Source organism: Schistocerca americana, chromosome X (genome assembly GCF_021461395.2).
Source record: "Schistocerca americana isolate TAMUIC-IGC-003095 chromosome X, iqSchAmer2.1, whole genome shotgun sequence".
NCBI classification, from domain to species: Eukaryota; Metazoa; Arthropoda; class Insecta; order Orthoptera; family Acrididae; genus Schistocerca; species Schistocerca americana.
In genome coordinates, this window is record NC_060130.1 from 555,818,616 (window position 1) to 555,837,533 (window position 18,918).

Here is an 18,918-nt window from a genome sequence, read left to right on the forward strand (position 1 = left end):
GAAACTTACAGATGATATTCTGGAAAGGGAAGAAGAAGAAGACGAAGATGAGACAGGAAATATAATACTGCCTGAATAATTTGACGAAGCGCTGAAAGACTTAAGCCGAAACAAGTCACATGGAATAAATGACATTCCCTCGGAATTACTAAGATCCTTGAGAAAACCTATCATGTTCTAACTATTCTACCAGGTATACAAGATACGAGACAGGGTAAAAACCCTCAGACTTCAGGAAATGTGTAATAACGTTAGTACCAAAGAAGAAAGGTGGAGACAGGTGTTAATATTTCCCATCCATCAGCTGAATAATTGAAGGTTGTAAAATACTAACACAATTTATTTACAGCAGAATGGAAAGATTAGTATAAGCTGATCACTGGAGAGATCAGTGTGAATTTCTGAGAAACATAATAACACGCTAGGTAATACTGCATCTACGGTTTGGCTTAGAACATACACTAAAGGAAGGAAAAGCCGTGTTTACAGTACTTGTAGGTTTAGAGAAAGCTTTTAACAGTGTCGACTAGAATACAATTTTTGAGGTTCTGAAGGTAGCAGGTTTAAAATGTAAATATCTAAATGTTATCTAAAACCAGATAAAAATTTTAGCAACTAATATAATTTAAAGTATTCGAAAGCCTTTTCTAAAACTATGTTTTTGAATTGTAGCAGTACACGAAAGTGAAACGTGTAAGATGAACAGTACAGACAGGACGACAACAGAAACTTCTGAAATGAGATGCTACAGAAGAACGCCTGAGATTAGCTGAATAAATCGGATATTAATGATGAGGCACTTAATCGTTTCAGGGAAAAGAAATTCATGACACAACTAATAAAAGGAATCGATTGATAGGACACATTTTGAAGCATTAAATGGAAGTTTTCTAGTGGAAGACCATCTTCTTTGGTGGACATGCTCCTCGCTCAACCGGCCTGGTCCTCTGAAAGAGCTGCAACAGAGATTAATTACTATCTTCTGTTACTGATTTTACTCGTCGTAGTTCAGAATCTTGTTTCTTTCAACTTTTACCACCTAAACGCATAACAGCAAAACATTGCGGTGTTTATCCTGTAGTGTAAATCGCATCGCTAAAATAAAAAAGAAATACACGTCAGGGTAAATACTCCACGTTCCCAGAATATCAATTCACGTCTGACATTTCTTCCTCTGTTTAGTGACTGTCAGTGTTTGTGTGCGTAAGTGTGCGAGTGTGCGAATGTGTATATGTTTGTGTGTGTGTGTTTATGTGTGTGTCATAGTGGCACAGGGACGCAGGCAAAGCGACTGGCGATGGAACCAAACGAATAAACGAGTACATGCGGTGAAAGCGAACGACCGACAAAATTGCCTGTTCACGAATTCAGGTAGCCTGTAGACGTAATCCCCTTGCGGAGGACATCGGCAAATTCCCGTGCCCAGTCGCCTGCGATTGGAAACTGCCATCAAAGGATATTTCCCCTTCAACCCTGCAACAGTATGAAATCCTTACGGTTAAATGCTGCATATTTTGACGAAATATAACAAAGACATTTCTCAAGAACGAAATTCTAAAACTTAGTGATGTATACGGAGATAGCATTACGCTACAATACTCTGCTACTTTTCCAGAACTTTAGGTCGTCGCTATCCTTTATATAATTTTTCTCTGTCATTTCCACGTATGCATGGTATGAATGAAACTGATTCATCCGTAGAAAGTACTAACATTATCCACAGACAGGCGAACATATTCAAATTTGAGAATAACCCATAACCTATTATTTCCCGACTATGAACGAAAAGTATTTCAGTAAAAATTCATAATGTGCGAAGGTTAGCAATTTCACACCTTCTTCTTTTTACGACGTATGTTTTCTACTCAAGCCCATAATTTAGCTGCCTAAAGTGGAATGAGTTAGTTACCTTTAGGGGATTAATTTATCGTGTGTGGCAAAATATTGCTTTTGTATCAGTGTTTGTGGGAGGTTAGTTTAACATCAGCACGTCGGTATCAGAAGAAAAAACTGTACCGTAAGAAAATGTTTGGGCCAAAACCACAGTTTGACCGTCTATGGAAAACAAAACAGTTCCAGTTGAACAAGTATGCAAGTGCGAACTTTGCTGATGGAATTATCAACCACAAGAGGATACAGAACTGTATATTTTGCACACAGTTCCCTGGCGTAATATAGTATCTTGTAGTAAATGTGTGAAGGTTGCACGGTGTAGCTGCTTTTCTTCTAAAAGTGCAGATGAGAAGGCAGAGAGGTCTCTACAACCGGAAGACGACGACCAACTGCTTCGTAAAAATACCATACAATTACTATAACATCTTTTGACATTATGCTCAAGAATTGTTTTAGCAGTAATTACTCCATAAAACTCTCATCAGTAAAACCACTTTATAATTGACTTTACTGATCCTTTCAAATTTTTTATTTAAAATTACACATTGCACCGACAAATTACAATTGTTTTGGTTTTCTCTTTTCTAATGCGGATTCTGCTACATTTCTCGCTATCCAGACACATGCAATATTATGGTTTGTGACGTATAGCTCCAGAAATCGATTTTACTATCTCAATAATTCTGTATCTAGTGGGTTCAAAATGGTTCAAATGGCTCTGAGCACTATGCGACTTAACTTCTGAGGTCATCTGTCGCCTAGAACTTAGAACTAATTAAACCTAACTAACCTAAGGACATCACACACATCCATGCCGAAAACAGGATTCGAACCTGCGACCGTAGCGGTCGCTCGGCCCCAGACTGTAGCGCCTAGAACCGCACGGCCACTCCGGCAGCCTGTATCTAGTGGGCAGGCCTATCTAATAACACCTTGTTTTCTAGTACCGCAGTAGTGACGGAAAAGCTTACATTTTCAAAGAAAAACTGTGTTCACTGCTATTTATTCCCATAGGCAATTCCATTATTGATGGGAATTTCCAAATCCCTACAGTAAAATGGAAAAAAATTAGGAATTTATAAGTGGCAGTGGAGATTAAATTTTTCTTTAGAACTACCATGAAATGTTTCTTCGATAATTACCTAAAAAGTATTTACACATGAAAAATTTACTTAGAAACATCTGACTAATATAGTGTGGCATGTGCTTTCATTCTGATAACATCAGCTGATATGAACTCAGCGAGAGAACAGGGACTTTAGGAAACCATCCTTATCCTTGACCGCTCATCCGTCACCTAAAAAAGCTAAATTTGGTCGGCTGTAGACCCAGACCGCTTATATCTGGATCGATGGGATCTCAGTACTGCCCAATATGACTGCAGTTAGATAGTTTATATAGCACTAAAAATGCTCTCATATCTCTAATGTATTTCTGAAACTATTATGACAAAATTCTAGAGCGAAAGTGGAATTAGTTGTTTTACTGAAAATACACATCTTCTGTTGGGTGCTGTAGGTGAACAATTAGATTTACGTCTTTGGATAGAAGGTTCCTGCACCGTTCGTCGGTGCAAGTTAATGGCGTGACTTATCAGCAGACACATTTCAACCACGTCAACATCTCTCACATGAAATTACTCTGAGCACTTTCGTAACACTGCACTCTCCGTCAACTGGATACCTTGCATCGTGTGTACTGTGATTCATTAGTCCGGGCGACTCTTTCGCACGCTTAAATCATGTGTTGGTGGCACACCTGCCATGACAATCTGTGACCCTGTGACGTACAGTAAACAGAGGCAGACATCTGGGACGGTGGCTTCAGAATCCACACTGCGAGTAACTATTTCCGTATGGTATGGCTGTATGGCTGTTCACCGGTTATTCTGGGAAAGCCCGAAAGTGGTGAAAATTTTGCTCCATCGTGATTTCTGTCATCGAGAAGTTGTCGGCTACAGCAGCTGAATCTGGCAAAGGCGCTTTTCTCCTATTCAAGGTACTCCTTGTTCCCTTTAACGCTGGCATGTGAAACGTCTGCTGCCTACACAACCTAGGAGATAGAGTGTCCCAGTCGTCGGGCATTGACGATTAATAATTGTAGCGGAAACGTCAGTGATGAGAGACGTGACTTTGGAAAAGTGTTGGGGAGCTACTTAAAGTGTGGTAAACGTATGATCTGTGGAACAGACTGAATTCTACATAGCAATTGTAACCAATGATCATACAAATTCACATTTTGTTGCGACTCTTCAAAATCAGCGACTGTCTCTTTTGTTACTAAGAAACATTGCAATACACGCAATTTAACTATTTCTTGACGTTTGTATGTGATACACTGGTGTGTAATACAGGATTAAACTTGATGGCAGCGAACGGAGCTTGAGTGCAGGTGTATATATCAGAACTTGCTGTATCTAGCCACACTTTACTGTAGCTCAAGTCTGGTTAAATGGAGCGGAAAGAAAAGAGAAACCATGTCCTAATCTCCTTCTCCCCTTAACTTTGTCAATCTCCTCCTCCCCCTCTCTTTGTACATTTCCTGCTTCTTCCACCTCTCTCTGTCCATCACCTCTTTCCCCCTCTGTCCATCTTCTCCTCCCTCTCTCTCTCACCATCTCCTCCTGCTCCCTATGTCTCTCTTCTCCATTCCGCTCTCTATGTCAGCTTCTTCCCACTTTGTCCATCACTACCTCCCCTACTCTGTGACCCTGAGCCTTCTTTATTGTTATTGCAATTTCAGATTCTGTAGTATGAATGTTTAATAGATTACCGCTTAAAATTTGAAGTACAAGGGTCAAAAGCTTTTTGAGATCTTTGAAACAACTATCCTCTTTATACATACATATTTAAATGTTATATGTGCATTAAAAATATAGCCTATTCTCCATCAGAGTTCTCATCACAATACCATGTAAAAATTAGAATGAAGTCAGTCAACAACGGTTCGACATTTTTAGAAAAATATATGTATTAAAAAGTATATATATATATATATATATATATATATATATATATATATATATATTCTTAATATATATTAAGAATACATAGCCTATGTCTGACTGAACGTTCATTATATAAATTAAACAGGTCAACAACATTTCAGGGATTTTTATAACAATGTTTCCCTTTGTATGTTACGTACTTATTAGCGTATTATTTATATTTAAAAATATTTATACAGAAACAGACGCGTATTCGAATGCATCATTGTGTCAAAATTTCAAGTCAGTCAGCCGACTACTTTTCGAGTTTTGCGAACACAAACATACACAGTCCGATTTTATTTTTTATGTATTGAGATAAAATTCTTGCCAAAAAGTATTTCGGAACTTGTATTTGAATATAGCGTAAGACGAGAAAACTTCAGGGTTGAATATACATAATTATGTTTATTTCTATCACTTACCAAATATTAAAGCAATTCGCTCAGGTAACGCACGAAACAAATACTCCTGGTTGTATAAAACAAGAAATATTTGTTAATATATAACTAGCAAGGCACAAATAAAGCCGAGCAATTACGGTCACCGTATTCATGGCACAAAATTTTCATAAATTTGGATACACATCGCTGATAGGGACGACCACTTTGACGAGGATTCAGTACACCACCTGTCTCTGTTGCAAAATCTGATCACTAAAAGTTGAACAAATGTCATTCGTCCTGCTGCTCGTACGTTCTCGTTTTTGTTTTCGTCCAGTGATAGGAACCGAGAACCTATTGCCTAACATCCGAATTTAGCGCCCTTCCCTTGTTGGAGGAACGTGCAACATTATCTGAAGCGGGCATAACAAAACTGAACTGGCCCCGGAAAACATCTCATCTACTTTAAAACAGGGAATCCTACTTACCCGTCCACTCCCAGGGCAGATGAGGTAAGCTGTGCTGCCTATATTGAGGTGCACTAATTTTTTTTCTGACCAGCTTTATTTTGCGCACCTTGTACGTTGACATTGGTGCTGTTGACATTGCATGAAATTTCCAACAATTATATTCAAAATTAAATGTTGTTTATTTCCCCATATTGCAGTGTCACATGACTTTACACATACTTGATTTCCAGCTTTGTATGGTACAGACATGACAGCCAACTCCACTCCCCTCGTTTGAGCATTTTTTCATTCTTTACAATCCTCCAAAAGGTAGGAAAGATTACCTAACATTTCAATCTTAAAATTCCAAGCAGTGGAGCATAGCATGAGCTATTTCATAGATGTAGTGTGCAAGTGCTGCTCTGTGACGTAGTGATTCGTATATCGGAGGAATTTGTGGTGGATCTCTTCGAACCAGTGTGAAGACTAACAACTCTAAAACAACAGATTTTCAGAGTAATACCAAGTGTGGCCACCACATCACTGCTGCTGTGGACATACAGGGTGCTCAGAAGCAGTCCGAAAAGCTTGTAAGGGTGTTGCTGAGTATATTGTGCTGAGAAATAATTGTTAAGAAAAAATGCGATACTTTATGCCGCTTCCGAGTTAATCAGAATTAATGTTAGCAGATCAGGATGTTGTACGCACTAATTCAGTCGGCCCGCAGTATACAATTAATGTAGGTGGTTTTCATAGCGTAGATGATAGCTCGGGTTCGATCCTTACTACCATCCGATGTCCAGTTTTTGTATCGGTCTTTGTTCGGTTTACGGAAAATAGACGAAGAACAGGTTTGGTGAGAACGTCTCTGACGGGTCACTTGCATCAGTGTGCCCAACGGCCTGAATGACAAACTTCAATGCTAAATAACTCTGAGACGGTTCATCCAATCGATATTTTTCTTAACAGCTATTTCTCAGCGCAGCCTACCCTGCAATAGCCTAAAAAGCTTATCAGACTATTTACGATAACTCTGTGTACACGCTCAATAATAGGCGGAAACGAATTTCCCTGAAGATTGTCGCATTTTTTAATAATTTATGTATAGCAATTAAAGTCGAAAAGCAACTATACCTCAGCCTATAACTGAATTTTCGGCCTTTACAAACAGAAATTTGCTTCCTAAATGTGAAAATATCCCTAACTGAAATCCTATAGTGTATTAGTCTATAACTGTAACAGGTAAAAAGTAAAAGGGGTTAATCCATTATTATACTTTTCATAATACCGTAAAAAGCAGGGAGGGTGCCAATTGTGCCATATTATTCAGTATATAGTGTATGTTATCTTAGTTTCATAGTTCTCGAAAAACCATGCAACATAAATATATTTACATATCTAACAAATACGATTATTCAACTAAAATAGTTATCCTACATTTCTCATAACAAAGAATTTTCTTCCCTGGGTGAAATATCTCGTACAAAAAACTGAAAAGGCCAATTTTTTAAACACCGTCATTTCCTTTCTTTGCGATGAAAGAGCCCGAAATTTGGCTCGACGGTACCCACAGACTATCTCTATAGTGTCCGTTCTTGGTAGCTGAGTTGTCAGCGCGACTGAATGTCATACCTAACCGCCCTGGTTCGATTCCCGGCTGGGTCGGAGATTTTCTCCGCTCAGTCGCCGATGTGGCGTCAACTCGAAAGACTTGCACCAGGCGAACGGTCTACCTGACGGGTGGCTCTAGCTACACGGCATCTCTGTAGTGATGCAACACAGTGGCACCCCGCGGCTTCAGGCTCGGCGATAATTCAGACACCGTGCCGACACGTGAGAAAAGTAGGTCAGAGTTCAGAAGCTCATGTGAGATGTAAGGTGGATTAATTATTGCCACACTGCCATGATATTTCACCAAATTCTACCCAACGTCGCTGTGAACGTGACACACCACGGGAAAGTCGTCACAGCTACCCTTACCCGCATCCAACCCTTCTCTTGACGCCTCTGCGACAGAGGCCCTAACTGTGACACTCAGCGTTAATACCAGGTGGTTTCCTTACAGGTGGACGAAGACTATTTTTCGAACATACCTCTGCTCAGAACTGACAGGCAAAGGCCTTAGGAGGCCCTCCTCTATGTACGTGACACGGCTGCAATCCCACTGAACGTGAAGTGTGATTTAAAATCTTGCTCTGGTGTACAGGATGGAACCACTGTGGACCGTTCAAAACCATTCAACGAAATTCGAACGTGATCGGAAGCGGAAAAGGCTATTTATACGTTTTCATCGTTTTCATCTACCTTTTCCGCCTTTTCCTGGGGTATGTGCACGGAGGACACGGTTGGGTGACGCGGATAAAGGGGGGGAGGGGGGGGGGCAAGGAAGGTTATGACATTGACACTTGTGCGAATAAAACAGCAAATGGTCCCACTGAGACCCCCCGTTCAGCGTCTCACTTGCTGGTATCTGTGCTTCTTTACTAGACACCTTAAAAATGTCCCTGTACAGGTACACGCCATTCACTGATTCATAATCACCGGAAGAATAGCCAACTCTATCAACACCCAGCAGATTTCGCACGTTGTCAGGAAACGCTAGTGCAGGGGCCTAGCGGCACTCAGCTGTTTCGTTTTGATTAGAAGAATATCATTTTTACGACAAAGAAAGGTATACATGCAGATTTTAATTACCTCCTTACTGATCCCAATGCATTTTCAGTAACAGATGACACCATGTCCAGCAATAATGACAGTCTGGCTTCGGCAAGGACAGATGTGGATCAATGAATTGATATAGGTCTGGGGGATGTTGTTCCTGTTCTTTTGTAATACATTGGCATATCACTGAACTCTTCCTGGCTGAGGTTCAAATGGTTCAAATGGCTCTAAGCACTATGGGACTTAACTTCTGAGGTCATCAGTCCCATAGAACTTAGAACTACTTAAACCTAACTAACCTAAGGAGATCACACACATCCATGTCCGAGGCATGATTCGAAGCTGCGGCCGTAGCGGTCGCGAAGTTCCAGACTGAAGCACCTAGAGCCGCTCGGCCACTCTCTGGGCTGAGGACTTCTGTGTCTTACTTTCTGATGGATGAAACAGCACACATTTTCAATTGGGCTTATGTTTTATTTGTTGACATCCTATTTCATTACAAGAATTTTCGCTGTATTAAGATGAACTTGGACGACCCGGGTGATATGAGATCGGGCGCTGTCTTGCATTAGTATGAAGTGTAGACTTGATGCTGCTACCTCCAGAATGTTGTACGATCTGCAGGACAATGACACCCGAACGATTCCTTGCCTCCCCACTGTGAAGTTAAACGTGAGTCGTCCCATAATGGCCATCCATGGAGAAGCGTGACTCATCAGCGAAGGGAGCCCGACACTAACACTCCGTACACACAGCACGTGCTGTCTGCCAAACTGCAAGCTGCCAACACGATGTGCACATGTCAAGTTTGGCAACTTCAGTGACATGCACAGACGAATGTGCAGTTTCGACAACCGTCACCAAATTGTTTGTACTGACACCACGTGACAAGTACCAGGCTGTTTCAGCTCGAGCGCTCGTCCGTAAACTGGGGAGCGCTCACTTGCCCGCGGATAAACACCTCTCGGGCTTGGGCTGTGGTTGTATTGCCACACGGCTGGGGCGATGGCAATCTGGGCGTGACGTCATGAGGAACTGCCGCTGCTCTCCTAATCCCGCCCTTACCACAGCTGTTTGTGAAATCCCTCTAAATACAATTTAATGTACATGGAATTAGACAGAATTACAAACTGATGTCCATAAAAATTTAACAGCTGGTAAAGGATGAGCCGGCTGTGTGGACACGGCGAGCAGAACAATTTAACGAGTATCCTTTGCAGAGTTAACAAGAGATTTACCAATTTATTTCGTTCCTTAAAGATTTTTTGCGAGACAAGTGCACTTGTATTAGGTGATATCTAGTTTGCTGTAGCGATGTGCAGCGTACTCTTCATTGTAAAGCTCTGAAGATATTACCTTTTTTTTGTTGTTGTCCCCTACATTGCAGAGGGTAGCTGCTCACAATAGTATATTGAACCAAACGTACCTATAATCCCCATTGCACAGCCTTGGCCATGTTTATATTTTTAAATTTTGATACCAGCCAGAGAATCAACGTCTGATGTCCATTTTGGTTCTCTGAGACCAGGAATTTCTCCCGCTTTCATGTCTAGAATGAAAGCATTTTCCTCATTCCTCACGAACTAGAAAAAAATAGTAATAATCGAACTGTGCAGCACAGTGTCCATTACATCGAGAAGCTCGACAGTTTCAGCACACAATGCCACCTGTTGAATGAAAGAGTGTAAGCAGCGTATAACGCAGATGTCCTTTCCACAGTCAGACTTAAGTCTATATTTTAAGGTAAAAACAAAACCTGGCTGACGTTCAGTCATTTGTGGCTCACGGTCCGTGGCCACAAGATGAAAACTTCCCCTCAGCAAGTTCATGCTGCCCACAAACTCACAAATAGATTCAAAAATATTGACCCATTTTGTCGTGTTACCAAGTGGTATCGTATTTAGCAGCTACTCCTTAATTTCTAGTTGCATATCCAAACCACGCAAAAAAAAGCAAGTGGAGCAAAATGACATAATCTGTGCTATCACAGAGTGCAAGAAAAAAATCTGTGAATCTCTGAGCTTCAGTCCTAGCTGTGCCTCTAGTTCCGCTCCCCTGTCTAGGATTGGACGGGACACCACTTGCTTTCAGAGACAAGCTCCTTCTAAAGTTGCTATTATCACACTGCTACCAGATATGATTTAGGGAGAGGTACCAAAGAGAATTGTTTAATAGTCAGTAGTATATTGTGACCTAGTCTATAACCTCCACGAATTACAGCTTCATTCAGGTTTTTTCAGCAGTGTTCATCTGAAATAAATAAACATATTACAGCAGCACCAGAAGTACTTTACGGCTCTAAAAAGTCCTCAATTCCAATACTTTTATAAAAGTTATATTTGCCTGTATGTTGCCCTTCAAATAACAAACCAATTCTTTGCAGTCTTTTTTTTTTTTTTTTTTTTTTTTTTTGCCATTCGTGATGAATGAGGAAATTGCTTTCTTTCTAGACACGAAAGGGAAAGACGTTCCTTGTCCCAGACACAGCTCCGAGCTGAGGATGTGAGCGCTTCTGCCCACAGAGCACTTGCTGGAACAGCCTGAGCTAGAATCAGTGCTGTTGCTCATCGGTTCCGGGTTGCCGGCCACCCAGTAGCACAATCCTCCCATGTTTAGTGCAGCGGCGACCGCCCTGACCCAGACGTCGCATTGCAGAGGCAGTCTCGCATTGTCAGTGCAGCACCCTTCCTACCACTCTGTGCGAATGTCCAGCACGTTCACAATGTATCATGTTGCCTAACACCTCCAAACAGGGCAACGGCCATGTTAACCTCAGCGGAAGACAGCTGTCTCCTTACCATAATTCTGTAAGACAAAAGAAACATTTTAAGTCTTCTACACTGAGATGGGCCAAAGGTTGAGCCACATGTCGTCACTCGCCTAATTCTTACCATTTACTGTATACAATGTCGAAAGGTTTGGCTCTCGTGTCGGCGCTTAGAAGTGTGTTAATGGCCTGTCTGTTAGAGGGACATTTTTAAGGTGCTCAACGAAGGTTCACAAGAGAGACTAAGGGCGATGCCGAAATGTGGAGGGGAAGGGGAGGTCATAGAGGGACCCTTTGTTGATTTATTCATACACGTGCCAACGTCGCAGCCCCCTCCCCCTTACCCACCAACCCACCGTGCACACGCCAAAGGAGAGCACGGAAAAGGTAGATGGAAACGCATTAATACCCCTTTTCCGCTTCGCATCACGTCCCAATTTCGTCAAACTGCTTTTAACGGTCCCTGGTGGTTCCACGCTGTATATCAGAGCAGGAATTTAGGTCACACTTGACTCCAAAGGAGTTCGATCACGTCGTACTGTTGCTCATCTCACTGGAAACTGTTGTCTTCGACCGCGCAATGTATCGAAAATAACGCCCCAAGGGCGTCGCGTTTCAGGCATGTCTCGCAGAGGCGTCAAGAGAAGGAGTGAGAAGTGGGTAAGGGGCTATGTGACGACCTTACCGTGGTGTGACACGCCCATGGTAGAATTGTAGTGAAATATGATGGCAATGTGGCATCATTAACCCACTTTAAACGTCTCATGAACTTCCGAGCTCTGATATTTTTTTCTTTCGTGTCGATGCCTTGGTGTCTGAAGCGTCACCGAGCCCAAGTGTGAAGTCGCCGAGAGCCACACTTTCTGCCTTTATAAAGCAAGGTTGTAGACACCTTCGAACCAAATTTTGAGGATTGAAGAAAATAACGGGGTTTCAATAAAGTGTTCCTTTAATTTTGTTGTATAGTATCTACTTGGCAAAGTTTTCAAATTCTTAAACTGACAAAATGAAGTAGGACTACGGTTGCATATAACGTATGCGAACCATCTTCATTCAGGTGAGATATGTTACTGTTTGCTTCTATGTCAGATAAATTTAAAGTGTGGGTTAAACAGTATGATGGAGCAAATTTGTGAGCTGGAATGAAAATGAATTACAATAGGAGTAAAATAACGTACAGCCAGCACATCTACAGGAAAAAAATAAGAAATCAACAATGAAGTCATACAACCATGAGATACGTTTATGTGCTTAGGGCAGATGAAGACAATGACTGGATGGATATAAACAGAAGAGCAGGAGTAGTGAGGAGTTGCTTTGGTATAGCAAATAGAGTTTTGAATCCAGAAACGCCAATAATTCTGAGAATTAGATTGTACTAGTTTGACTTATGACAGTGGTACATGTATTTTCACAGTGATAATGATACAAAAACTAAGTGTAGATCTTCGATCATTTAAGAGATGCGTGTAGGGAATTAGTGGGAGTGGCCGGAAAACAAAGAAATGGAGCAAGGAAGATAGCAGAAAATGGCTCTGAGCACTATGGGACTTAACAGCTGAAGTCATCAGTCCCCTAGAACTTAGAACTACTTAAACCTAACTAACCTAAGGACATCACACACATCCGTGCCGGGGGCAGGATTCGAACCTGCGACCGTAGCGGTTGTGTGGTTCCTAACTGAAGCGCCTAGAACCGCTCAGCCACACCGCCCGGCGAAGATAGCAGACTGGATGACAACTGTGACTACAACGAAACTGAAACTGAATTTGTGAGGACACGTAACCAGATGAAAGGATAGTAGATGTGCGACGAAAGAGATAAGAGAAGACCGAAATGTCCTAATGAATGGCGGCGGCTGAGTGACATCAGGAAACAAAAAAGCGTATCACTGAAGCATACTACTGAACAGCATCAAGTAAGAGAATTCTTCAGCAGGCCTTTATGCAGCAGTGGACGTTCAAAGGCTTTGATGACGGTCGTGATGATACTCCGCAAACCACTCTACAGTGGGAGGGCAAGTGTACTTTCTACCGATTAAAGACGGAGTTTAATATTCCGGGTTTCTGTCAGCAGCATGCACTTTCAGTAACAAATTGGATCACGAGAGACTTAATGGTTTGGATACGTTCATTGTCTTTTTAACTTAACCTATGCCGGGTGATCAATAAGTCAGTATAAATTTGCGCGCGTCTTTTGGTGATGATCGTGTGCTTAGCCGCCACTTTCGTCATGTTTGGCCTCCCAGGTCCCCAGACCTCAGTCCGTGAGATTATTGGCTTTGGGGTTACCTGAAGTCGCAAGTGTATCGTGATCGACCAACATCTGTAGGGATGCTGAAAGACAACATCCGACGCCAATACCTCACCATAACTCCGCACATGCTTTACAGTGCTGTTCACAACATTATTCCTCAACTACAGCTATTGTTGAGAAATGATGGTGGACACATTGAACATTTCCTATAAAGAACATCATCTTTGATTTGTCTTACTTTGTTATGCTAATTATTGCTATTCTGATCAGTTGAAGCGCCATCTGCCGAACATTTTATGAGCGTTTGTATTTTTTTGGTTCTAATGAAACCCCATGTCATTCCAAGTATGTGTGTCAATTTTTACCTCTCTGTCTACATTATTCCGTGATTTATTCAGTTTTCAGATTTATGCTGACTTTTTGATCACCCAGTATATTACACTCAGTGGGAACATCAATCGTTAGTCCCGTACCCCGTACTCTTTTTCCACGTTCCGTGTGTTGCACGGTGATTTGTTTATATGATCTGCTGTGTTCTCCATACTTACAAATGACTTTTGCAGCCACTATTTCGTCGCCGGCCGACGTGGCCGTCCGGTTAAAGGCGCTGCAGTCTGGAACCGCAAGACCGCTACGGTCGCAGGTTCGAATCCTGCCTCGGGCATGGATGTTTGTGATGTCCTTAGGTTAGTTAGGTTTAACTAGTTCTAAGTTCTAGGGGACTAATGACCTCAGCAGTTGAGCCCCATAGTGCTCAGAGCCATTTGAACCACTATTTCGTCACCTGAATGCTTAATGTGCTGAGATGCTTTAATCGAAGTCATTTAGCAGTTCGCTACAACCAAATGTATCTAATTGTTGGTATAAGCACTCCATCTCATAAGATGTCTGCTTTATCTTTCCTTCAAAAACGTTCACCACTTTGTTGTAAATTTTCCTACTTTCTACTTCGACATATTCCCAACATACTGTCGGTTGGAACAGGGGTCACCACAAACATAAAAAAATATTTACTTCAGCCTATAGCCGCAAAAATATGAGTTCGACTACAGATTAAAGTAAATAACGTTTTCCTTCCACTTAGAGCCGGCCGAAGTGGCCGTGCGGTTATAGGCGCTGTAGTCTGGAACCGCGAGACCGCTACGGTCGCAGGTTCGAATCCTGCCTCGGGCATGGATGTGTGTGATGTCCTTAGGTTAGTTAGGTTTAAGTAGTTCTACGTTCTAGGGGACTAATGACCTCAGAAGTTGAGTCCCGTAGTGCTCAGAGCCACTTTTGAACCTTCCACTTAGAGCTTCTGTCGACTTGTTTCATGGTATTATTTAAAAGTGACTGATTTCTTGGATAGATGTTGGATCTGGAACTTTCCTGCAGACACTTCCGCAGAGAACTGCAAGAATTTAAATACTGTCACCCTTTGTATTTCATCTTTGAACCAGTTTCGTAAAATAATGGCTTCTAAGCCAGCGTGTTACCAACTGTTCCATTTGGATATCTCGGAGTATCTCTTTATGTACAAAAAGAAAAAAAGAGTAATTACATGAATCATAAATTTCCCACATTGCAGCCAAAACTGAAGAAGATAGCTGGAAGGGAGATCTTCCATAAACGAACTATAGAAAGGAAGTCAGAAACTGAAGTTCTGGGTTCCCTTAGCGTAAGACGGCACGCGACGACACTAGCGCTTCCGGGCGTCGCCACCCCCACCACTGCTACCACTCACCACAACGGCGGAGCGGACAACGGTGGAAGCGAACTGGTGCACTGGGTAACGACCAACTTACATGGAATGCCGACAAGAGCCGAGCTGCAGTCATCAGCAACCACTTGAAGATGGCAACAAGTCTGTTTGCTAAAATACCGAGGAGAACTTACGACGCGACCCGGGCGGACACTAAAGAATTCTACAAGTTAAAAATCATCATATCCTGTGGAGGACATGCAACACAGTATGTGTTACAAAATGCTGCAAGCACTTACAAATGTGAACACTGATATAATGTTCCCGAGTGCGTGCAAGTAATACGAGTATGTTACATTGTTGGAAAACACTATAGGTTAAGCTTTATTACTTTTCAGTTTGACATTATCAGAGTTCAGTCCATAAGGGGCTTAATTATCGTGAAATGCGAGAACACCCACAGTTAACTGAAGCCATCGGTGCGTTTCTTATGTCGACCAGAGAGAAGAGGTTTCACAACTTCCGGAGGGAAACAAAATTATTTCATGACGTTCAAAAAAAATTGTTCAAATGGCTCTGAGCACTATGGGACTTAACATCTATGGTCATCAGTCCCCTAGAACGTAGAACTACTTAAACCTAACTAACCTAAGGACATCACACACATCCATGCCCGAGGCAGGATTCGAACCTGCGACCGTAGCAGTCGCGCGGCTCCGGACTGAGCGCCTAGAACCGCTAGACCACTGCGGTCGGCTCATGACGTTCATTACGAATATTGTTGAAATATGTAAAGTCCGTTTTTACAGATCGAAGATATGAAGCGAAAATACTTAGTATGATATAAAACTGTGTACCTGGATCGTTGCCTTTAACGGTCATTATTCTTAGTAAATGGCTTGGCCTGCTCAACTGGTTGCCTATGACAAATAACGTTATAGTCCGATTCCCAGTTTAATCTGCCAAGATGATTCTTCATAGAGTACAGTATGCAACAAAGACTAAGTTCAATTCTGAAGTCAAATTTCACTTTATTTTCGAAGTGATGCTTCAGGTATTCCCGTTATCGTACATTCAAAAATTTCATATGTAGAATCCCCTGGTGTCCACCCGAGTCACGTCGCAAGTTTTCCAAGATATTACGAAAAGAAACACTTGTTTCCATCTGCAGGAGATTCCACATGATTACTGTTTTGCTCGGATTGCCATCTGGACGCCGGTCCAAGCAGAGCAAGAATCATGAGGAACCACTGAAGATCGCAAGATTTGTGTTTGCCGAATATCATGGAGAACTGATGACGTTATTCGAGAATTCCATAAGTTATAAATACGCCGATATAACATCAGATAACAGGAAATTGGTCTCTTTGCCTTTAGAAACCCCCACTGGAGTGATTTTTCTAGTGTCTGAGATCCTTTAAATTTCATTGACATTTATTGTTCTGTCACAGACTACATTGGTGTTATTGCTGTGTTTATACCTATTTGATTTGGTTAAGTGTGTTCAGCCATAAAATTGTTATGAGACTGCAACTGAGAAGCTAAGGTCGTTACAGAATAATTTAGAGACGCCAACGTCTATTTCGCACGCAAAATGAGAACATGGTGCGATAGGTAGCTTATGCTTGTAGTACCGTGGATGTTTACGCACTATGGAACATCTCATGAACTGTCGCGGGTAAGAAATGGAGAGTTGAAACGTGAATGAAATATCACAGACAATATTATTAGTTGAACGACTTACTTCAGCTGAAATGAAAGGCAAAGAAATTTATAACTTAGCTCAGAGACATTTCACGGAAATGAAAGAACTTCCCTGGGAAACATAAAGTTACAAGTTATTACTAAGACCACCACGGTGGATGTGAATCAGGTCCGTCGTCTTAAAGGGACTGCAGGAGCAGTAAAACTGTTATTACTTCACGCTCTTCGCACAAACACACGGGTTCCGACACCTCATCAGCTCCAGAGTAATACACACGGAACTCTAGACGTGGTACTACCCACAGGCTGTCTTACCGATACCTTCCCGCGTATTCTCCCTGATAACCTGACATTACTGCTGGAAGAGTCCAATAAGCCATGGCAGATAACATCACTGTTGTGGGTACTCCGCCAACCAACTTCAAAATGACTTTCATCTCGAACGAAAAGGAACGTGGCGCGGTATCTCGTTTGCTGTAGCCTCTCCGAACTTACATTTTGATTCTAAATGTAGGTGAACGAAATTTTAAAAGTTTCTTTCTTGAAGTTACGAGAGACACTCCGAAGCAAATAAAAATAACGAGTTCCCTGTTTACTGCTGAGCTGGCGTACCGTAACGTTCGAATGTCTTAGTTATCTTCTCTCTGTGTGAGTTCGTTAGCAGTGACGTACATTACGTGTTTCTGGAAACAGCCTTTTCGCATCTGGAACTTCCGTCTTCTATGACGTCATATATATTTCCTTCATTCCATAGTTAAATCGGTCTATTACATAAGCGAAAACTTTGTGACATGTTAACATTCAATTTGGTAATAACAAACCGATATAAATGTGCAAATTCACGTACTTCAGAAATTTTATATACATTTTTATTAGCACCATTGTCTAAAACGTTGGCTGTTCCTGTGATAAAATAGCGTTCTTTAAGATAGAAACATATTCTTCTGATTTACAGTTAAAGAAGAAACGGTTCGTTACTCAAACATTTTGCAATACCCTACTGTTGTTAACGCATGAAAAGTCCTGAATTAGTTCTTTTCTATAGCAGTTGCACAAATAAATATTTCAAATCAACACTCTAGCTATGGCTCAGAAGTACAGCAAATCCATGATTTCCCACCGTAAACGACCACTTCTTCTTAAATTTTCACAGTATTCTGAACAACAATTTACCGTTATGAACCCAAAAATGTAATATTATTCTAACCGACCAATTTCTTAATCCTAATAAGTGACTGAACAGATCAACTAATCTCATGTGTGTATCGAAATTCGTATAACTGACTAAATGACAACAGTCTGCTAAACTGGATGGCATTAGTTGTATAACATATAATTTTCGTTTGTATTCTTCAGTACTGCCCGTTTTAGTTGTATAGCTGTTTTCAAGGGCGTCTGAAATACATAGTAGGCATAACATACTTAACAAACCTATATGTGCATATAATGAAAACATACATTATGTGATCAAAAGTATCCGAACATGCCAAAAACATAGGTTTTTCATATTAGGCGCATTGTGCTGCCACCTACTGCCAGGTACTCAATATCAGTGACCTCAGTAGTTACTAGACATCGTGAGAGAGCAGAAAGAGGCGCTCCGCGGATATCACGGACTTCGAACGTGATTTGGTGATTGGGTGTCATTCATACGTCTGTACGCGAGATTTGGACACTCCTAAACATTCCTAGGTCCACTGTTTCCGATGTAATAGTGAAGCTGAAACGTGTACGGCACGTACAGCACAAAAGTGTAAAGGCCGACTTCGTCTTTTGACTGACAAGATGCCGCCGACAGTTGCAGTGGGTCGTAATGTGTAATGGGCAGACATCTATCCAGACCATCACACAGGAATTCCAAACAGCATCATGATCCACTGCAAGTACTGTGATAGTTAGGCTGGTGGTGAGAAAGCGTGGGGTTTATTGTTTAGCGGCTGCTCATAAGCCATACATCACGCCGGTAAATGCCAAACAAGCCTCGCTTGGTGTAAGGAGCGTAAGCATTGGACGATTGAACAGAGGTAAAACGTTGTGTGGAGTGACGAATCACGGTACACAATGTGGCGATCCTATGGCAGGTTGTCGGTATGTCGAATGCCCGGTGAACGTCATCTGCCAGAGTGTGTAGTGCGAAC